The sequence below is a fragment of the Mesocricetus auratus genome, unplaced genomic scaffold (assembly GCF_017639785.1).
Source record: "Mesocricetus auratus isolate SY011 unplaced genomic scaffold, BCM_Maur_2.0 Super-Scaffold_100007, whole genome shotgun sequence".
In the NCBI taxonomy this organism is placed as follows: Eukaryota; Metazoa; Chordata; class Mammalia; order Rodentia; family Cricetidae; genus Mesocricetus; species Mesocricetus auratus.
The window spans coordinates 90,272,655-90,281,059 of NW_024429191.1; the positions used below are offsets into that span (position 1 = coordinate 90,272,655).

The window sequence follows — 8,405 nt, forward strand, 5'->3', positions numbered from 1 at the left end:
CACAGAGAGCTAGGAGGCAGGGTAAATAAGCACAGCCTGTCACCCGGTGCTAGTAACACTACTCACTAAAGACGATGATCCCACCTGGAGGGTGGATTCAGGTGTGGGATATCCAATCACAACCCAGAACAGACGGAACCTTCGGGGGTAACATCAGAAAACACTAGAAGAAATGAGGCCACCTGAACCCAGCCCTGATACTGGCTCTCCACAGGATCTCCCACAAAACTTGACATCTCACCATAGGGTTCAAATTCCACCCCTTATGCCACTCATCTGTATAAGGAAGGACTCACTAATAAAAAGTCAATAAAAATGCTCACTTGGAGTAATGTTCCTACCTTGAAAATGTGAGGCTGTAGGACAAATAGGCAGAGAAGATACCCTAGAAGTCCCCACCCCTTAACAATGAGACAAACCTCCACCCTCCTAGGCCCACATCTCCACACCAAATGCTTTCAGAACCCCTTTCTTTCCCACATTGGCCAGGTTAGGGGTTCGGATCAACGGGTGAGTTCTCCTGAGCCTAGGCCCTGGCTGCACTTACTGTGCCTGAAGGTCCTGCTCTGTCAGATACGATGACACCTGACTGTGTCGCCCGGCTGGTGATGATGTCAGATGGGACATAGGCACAAAACCACAGCTCTAGTAAGACCTCAGGAGTACAACTGCAGTGCACAAGGAGCTGGGGCCACCCGGAGCAACTCTGCTGTTCCTGGGTTCTTTAGCGAAGCTAGCTCCAAATGGAGGTTGCTTCCTCCAGGCTATAAGCAGCCCAGAACAGGGGGGGGGGGTGGAGAAAAGGGAGTACAAGTGTGGACAAGAAAGTGTGCACTGTCACTAGCAATGCCCGAAGGGGACAGCTGCAGGGGAAGGCAGCGTAGATCTTGGAAAAAAAATTAAACATGAAATCACGACACAATCCAGTAATTCCGCTTTTGCTTACAGACCCAAAGAACTGAAAGCGGGTACCTAGATGAGTGTCTACACACCCAGAATCATAACAGCATTTTCCACCGTGGCGAATAGACGGAATGAGGTGACATTTGGGACTCAAGAAGGAAAGCAATGTGTACACGTTATGACAGCAAGGATGAACTTGAGGACATCATCTAAGTGCCTAGCATGGGACTGCATCTACCATGTCCCTAAAGCCACAGACAGGATAGTAGATGGGTTTCTGGGGCCGGGAAGACAGGAAATAGGAAGTTACTGCTTTGTGAATATGAAGTCTCTGGACAAATGCAATCTGCGGAGGGATGGGGACAAAATGCCACAACTGTACACAGAACAATGACAAAGACAGTAATTTTTTACCCTGTGAATATTTTATCACAATAAAGGCTGGATTTTTTGTTTTTAACCAGTTAAGAAATCACAACTGCAGACATGATCATTGTTACCTAATAATGGGAGTGCCTTCCAAATACAGAAGAAACCTCTAAAAGCCATCGTCTAAGACACCTTTGTTTCTCTAAGTAAAGCAGGGCAGATCCCCTCCTCCATGGAAGAGCATCTTCAGGTTGACTACGGGCAGAGGAACCAAAGGAGGAGGAGTAGCCCCTGTGTCTAAGGAAGCATCCAGCAGGCACTTGGTTCTCAAAGCCTGAAGGAGGGAAGAAGCCCACAGTGGTGTAGCCGGAAATACGTCTACATTTATGGAAAGGGAATGCCCCATGATGGCCCACAAGGCACGCCAGATGGAACTGGAGGGCAGACGAGGTTAGGCCTCCCATCCTTACCTACCCAGACAGGCTTCTCAGTCCAGCAAAGGAAAACAAACTGATTACATTAAATGAGGTCAGGGACCCACTTGTTAGGCCAAAAAAAAAAAAAATGGATACAAAAGGCGCTAAAGAGATTAGCTTCCTCTACGCTGCTGGGCTAGGTGGGACCACAGAGTGAATGGGCTTGATCTGTTTCTAGAGTTGCAGAGCCACAGCCCCCTCCTGTGCTCCCCCAAACACAGCCATTTCTGTCTAACCACACACAAAAGCACCTGGCTTCAAGACTTCTATGCAAAAACCTGTAGCAACAAACCAAATAAGGGAGGAGGCGATGATTCACATACAGAAGAAAGAATTCTTGGATGGAAACTTGCTACTTCAGCATTCTTGCAGGTTGCAGGATTCCTCTGGGCTTTGGGGCTCTCATAGCATCAAACAGGAGTGGTATTGTATAGGACCCTCCCACCCACCCCTGCCGCCGCGGCCACATCACAAACTCAGTCTACAAAGCCAAGGAGCTTGAGGGATTTTTCAACGAGGTGTCTGTCCTTAGCCAGCGGACTAAATGAAGGGGGTCAAACTCCATCCTCTTGTCCTCTCAGTGTGGGAGTCGGGGTTGCTAGTGTGGGGGCTCATGCCTGTAATCTCAGCACTCAGAGGCAGAAGCAGGGGGTGGTATTCTATTCAGGGCCAGCCTGGGCTATGGCAGGGAGGACCTGTCCCAATGTCAAAAGACTAATTTGGTATGGAGGATGCCACTGGCTCCATGGCAAAACTAATGTTGACTAGGATGCTGTGGTCACAACCATGGGTCACGGTGGTCCGTGTGCACACCTGTACAAAGTTGCTTACACCCTCCAAGCTTCCAGGGCCTCCCACGGGAGAAGGACTGCAGATCTAATGCATTCCTGCAACCCACAAAAGCGCTTCCTTTGTTACAAACCCACCCACAGCACAACTGTCTCGCTCAGGACGAAAGACACCTGAATCTGAGAGGTCTCCGTGAAAATGTGTACCAACAAATGACACAAGCAAATGAGTCTCTCCCCCTGCACCCGTGTAAGGGAAGACAAACCATAGAGGTTGCCTGGAGGAAGAGGTGCAAATGGGCTTCATGGCCAGGACACTTCAGCAGGGGAGAGGCTGGATTTGGGCTTTAACTGGCCAAGAACAAGTAGCCTCATCTCTTTCAGTGTCTCCAGTACAATAGCATATTACAAAGGCAGAGCAGGTCACCAAGCTGCCTTCCAAGAGCCTCACGCAAATCAAAACGGAACTAAGTTGGGGCAAGTGGGGACAGTGCTAAGCAAATTCTCCAAGCCATTCATTCTCTGCCTTCAGATTGTGGAAGACCGGGGGACAGTCTGAACTGGACCCAGGTAGATCCAGGAAGAACAGTGACTACCTGAGGAGAGGAGGGTTCAAGGATGAGTCCCAGGACAGAGAAACAAAGCAGCTATAGAGAGCCACATCCATCCCAAGGCTGGTTAGTCATAACACCCTAGCTCCTCTCGCTTACCGCTTCCTGCGATGACCCTCACTGGAGTGGGCTAGCAGCAGAAAATGCTTGGGCCTGCCTAAGGAGTGAGAGAGTGGTGGTAGCAGATTGGAGATTCCTCAGATTACAAACCACAGGATAACTGGGGTGTGGTGGCTCTCGTCTTTAATCTGAGCACCTGGAAAGCTGAGGCAGGAGGATTATTTCAAGAGCAAGGCCTGCCTGAGCTACAGAATGAGACCCTTTCTCAAAAACAAAAATATAAACAAACAAACAACAACAAACCGATCAAACAAACCCAGCAAGCAGGTGATGGGGAGGGTTCAGAGTGCTCAAAGAAAAAATCGAGGCTGGGTATGCAGGCCTCAGAGTGTGTTCCTCTGAGACTGAAGGAACCTCCAAACTGCTGAAGCTCACATAATCGTCATCTATGCTCTGTGCAGCCGGCCACTCCGTGCTGGAAACGGCCAAGTGATTGATAGAAGCAGGCACCCCAATCCACACATATTGTGGGTCCAAGACTTAGACTCATGGAGCCTCTGTGCCCGGGCGGTGCAGATGAGTGGGCATGTAAGCTAGGGAGGTCTTAGTCTGGCTTCAGCTGGCCAGGGGTCAACATTCTTCTCGCATGTGTTCTTGTATGTGAAGGCCTGCATGGGGGCTCCCTTCACCCCAAAGCCCTCCCAAATTCCTCCATACTGGCTCCCCTCACGCCAAAAAGAAATCTCTTAGGGGAAGACAGAGCCCCCCACCCAGAACGCCCTCAATTCATTCAGAAGTGGGGGCAAGGCTGCCAGTCCCCTTAGCTCTGCGCAGGTGACCAGGAAACGCAGCCTCGGCTAGGTCTGCAGTGGGGGACCTGACACACCGGCCACTCCTGTGTTGTGAGTCACTGCGCAAGCACTGCACCAGGTACTTCTCAACCGTGGGACAGGCTGCTCGGCGGCTCCTCTCACGCACACCGGATGTTATCCATCTCCTGCCTCCAGAAACATGTTGGGACAGATCCGGTAGGAACCCAGTTTTCACTCAATAACATGCCTGGTGAAAGTTCGGCGGAGCGGGGGACAGAGAGATGATTCTTCCATTTTGGGACAGGGCCTCCCAAGAGGTCCTTGGGAAGGGGGGGTGGTATCTTGTTCGGCTGCTGTAGACAGGAAGGGCAACCTCTCCATACCAGGGCTTCTTGGAACAAAAGCCCACCTGCTCTGCCCCCTCGGCATCCATTTCTACAAGATGCCTTCCTAGCACTCAGGACAAGATCCTGGGTCCAGGGAAGAATGTCCGTGATAACAGAGAGGACTGGACACAAGGCCTGTGACTGAGTCAGAAGCCCTGGGTCCTTGATGGCATCCTAGGGCCAGAGCGCCGCCGCCCCATGGTGTGTGCCAGATGTTGACAGATGTGGAGAAAGGAGACGGGGGGGGGGAGCTGTATTTGCAACTTTCCTACCTGTCTAGGTCCATGCTAAATTCTGAAGTTAGCTTTTAAACAAGAGGCGGCACGCTAAGTCTTGCTGCCTGGCGCACAGGGATCTAGTGTCACTGAAGCAACTGCCATCATGGTTTCAAGGAGCATTTTAAGTGAACAGCCCTGGCAGTGATGGGCCACTCTTTGGAAGGGGGGCGAGCCCTGCATCCACTCAGCCGCCCATGTTAGACTTTAGCCCTGTACCTCCATGTCCCCTCAAGAGAGGCTGTGTTGAGAGGGGAGTGGCACCCTTTGCCTCCAAGCCCTCTCAGAAACGTCTTCCATTTGAAATGCTCTTCTAATGACTTGACTTAAAGAGGACAATTTCTAGACACGTCTCTAGGAACGCCCTCCCAAATGCAGAGAGACACAAACTAAGGGACCCTCACCAGCATATGATCATTGTGTGTAAGCTTGGAAATACGCAGGTGTCCAACAGGAGGCTGGATTATCAAGCAAACGGTTGCTCAGTGGCTGCAGAAGATAGCAGTACTACAGAGTCATGATGGGGGGGGGAGGCGCGTGAGCAGGAAACAAAGTCATGAATACTGTGGAATGCAGCAGTGGGGTAGCGTGTGTGTGTGTGTGTGTGTGTGTGTGTGTGTGTGTGTGTGTGTGTTCCCAGCATTAGTAACTGAATGCTTTTCTGCCGGTTGCAACTTTGTTTATTATTACTTCCTGTAATAACAGAGAAGGGGAGAGAGGGTGGGAAAGAGGTATGCTGTCCATCCTTGGTCATTGAGGAAGTTTCCAAAGTGCCTCTCATAGGGTCAGACTGAGGCCGAGAACCAGGCAAGGGAAGGATGGCCACGAGGGAGCCTTACTGGGAAGTATGCAAGGATCTGGATGGAGCCAGAGGCAGCAGGACCCCAGCTTCTGCAGGAAGAGCCAGGACTCACAAAATCCCTCTTCCTAAAAATCATTTATTTTCCTTGTGCTGCCTATCGCCCCCCACCCGACCCACCCCCCGCCCACTCCCAAGCAGGTGTTGACTGAGAGCTCAGGGCCCCTGGGCACTTACCAAAGTCAAGCCCTAGCTTGGTAGCTTCCTATGCTGGAGGGAGTTCTGGATGGGAAATGGATCACCATGCACATGTTACAAAATAAAGTCTAAAGACCGCTGACTAGGATGGGTAGAGAAGAGGAGAGGAATCCCCTATCTGGGAACTTGTCCCCAGGAGACCACCTCCAGGCGGTAGGGTTTCTGGAATGAAGGGTGAGAGCCAAAGAGAGAAAGAAAGAGAGGAAGCTGGTGTAATTTAGGGTGGGGTAGCTCAGTCATTCATTCAACAAACTCCTACTCTTAGGCTATACGGTGACAGGTACCAACCTCCCCACAACAACGCAATCACAAGTGGACAAGGAGAGGAGAAAGCTAATGGGTAAAGATTCGTTTCATTTACAATTACGCCTCAGGACCTAAGCCAAACGTCCTCTCCATGATACAAAAAAGGAAGAGGAGGGTAGCGGGTGTACACACCGAACCAAATTGATCCCTCTTTCCATTCAGAAAGCATGCTCGCAGGGCGGCCAATACCCATCCCTCCAACAGTTCCACAGCAACCCAATCTACCAAATAATGCAGTATCCACCAAACGCCCCCCGCCGCCACCCAGCCAGCCCCAGTGGCCTCTTACAAACACTACAAACACTGCGCCTTGGAAGCCTGTTGCGTGCAATGGGCAGCTAGCTGCCTGGACAGCTCGCAAAGCAAAGGGTCCCAAAGACCCATCCCGGAAAAAAGGCAAGTGCCAAGAAAGCAGGCGCTTCCTCAACTAAATCTGGGTAAGCAAGGGCTTCGACACGCCTGAGGCTAGGCTAAAGGACTACGATCCAGAGCGGCTGCTGCGGACAGAGATCTGAGCCAGCAGATGCCACCTGAAGGCAAACGAGTCGCTAAAATGACCCCCGAGAGGTCAACTAGAACAAAAATCCCTATCCTGAAACCTTAAAGCAACACAAGGCGGACGGGAGGAAGTAGGCAAATCAAATCCACAACCTCCTCGCACCGCAGTGAAACTTACCTCCAGGTGAGAGAGCAGCTGGGAGGTGGAAAGACAATCCATGGATGATGGAGACGAGGTCCTGGGTCTTCTAAATCCAGTTGATAAGCACCAAGTAATCCACGTTAGGGAATCCAGCGCCCCCATATCTTTCTCCCCTGTCCATCCAGCGCCCAACGCCAAAGCGCCGCTATCGCTCCGAGGACCGGCGTGTGTAGGGGGAAGAACACGCATCCGGACTCCCGGGCGGCTGCAGCGCGGTCCCCGGGAGCGGATCTGCGCCTAGAGCTGCGGGCGAGGGCCGCCGAGGGCTCTGACGGGCGCATCCTGTCTCCTCCTCGCGCAGCTCCGCGCCTTTCTTCTGTGAGCATCGCCAGAGCAAACACAAAATCTGCGCTAGGAAAAAAAAGGAAAAAAAAAAACCCTCTGGAGAATCCAGAATATCCCGTCGAGGCCTCGGGCTTGTAGGTCCGCGGGTGGCACAGCGAGGACGCTCGCTAGGCAGGAAAGCCCTGGAGGTGCCCAGACACCGTGTCCACTCCACACCAAAGCGGAGGAGACAGTGCGCATCCTGCACCACCACAACTCTGCGCGCCAGTGGGCCACTCCGCCCTTTTATACAGACGGACTGCGGGGGAGCGCGGTCAGAGGGTGGGGCAAAGCGATAGATTGGCCGAGTGGTATCATGGGAATTGTAGTTCTGTCTTCCTTCGCCTTGCCACTCATGGAGCCACCGGCAAAGGCTAGAGTGGGCTCAGCACAGCTATCTTCCCTCGCAGCCCTTCTCCACAGACAAGGCCGCGATTCCATTCTGTTCTAGTTTCGTTTCTGTTGCAACTAAAAGGAGAGAGGAGTTTATTTCAGCTTCTGAAAAGGAAGCTGCCTTAGTCACTGCTGTGCTAAAATACTGCCGAAAGCAACAGACACTAAGCAACGGCTCAATTTTTTGACAAAGAAGACAAAAACAATACACTGGAAAAAAAAAGGTAAGCCTATTCAATACGGTGCTGGCAATCTGGATTTCTGCCTGCAGAAGGGTGAAATTAGATTTGTATATTTCACCTTGTACAGAAAAAAAATCAGTTCAAATTGGCCAAAGACCTTGATTTATAACCAGAAATACAGAAACTTCTAAAAAAAAATATGGGCTGTCATTCAAGATACTGGGGTGAGCAAGATCTTCTTGAATAGAACATCAACAGCATAGGAACTAACCCCAAGTATCAACCATTGAGACTGCATGAAACTAAAAAGTTCTGGACAGCAAAGGGATCTGCAGAGATAAATAATGTGGGAGAAACTGTATAGCAGCCACACTCCAGAATTTACAAAGAGTTTCAGAAATTAAATACCATTAAGGCAAAACTGCCAATCACCAAATGAGCAAAGGAAGTGAATAGAAGGGGGGCGGGATGAAGGGAGGGAAGGAGAGAGAAAGAGAAACACAACTGGACAATAACTGTTTTTTGAAAGTGTTCAATATGCTGAACCATCGGGGAAATGTAAAATAAAACTATGTTGAGATACCCGCTCACCCCAGTCAGGATGGCTCTTATCAACACGTCTGACAAGCAATGTTGGAGGGGGCAGCAGTGGCGCACATCTTTCATCCCAGTACTTGGGAGGCAGAGGCAGGTGGATCTCTGTGAGTTCAAGACCGGCCTGGTCTACAGAGTTCCAAGATAGCCAGGGCTACACAAGGACACC

At 51.0% G+C, this 8,405-nt stretch overlaps 1 long non-coding RNA gene across 2 annotated transcripts in view; it reads right to left on the reverse strand.

Annotated features, from left to right (window-relative positions):
• Window positions 1-7,517, reverse strand: part of LOC121141552 — a 156,858-nt gene extending 149,341 nt beyond the window's left edge. For both annotated transcript variants that reach the window (XR_005878495.1, XR_005878494.1), the window contains exon 1: window positions 6,720-7,517. This is a non-coding gene — a long non-coding RNA (uncharacterized LOC121141552). The remainder of the gene's footprint in view (window positions 1-6,719) is intronic.
• Window positions 7,518-8,405: the final 888 nt, after the last annotated feature.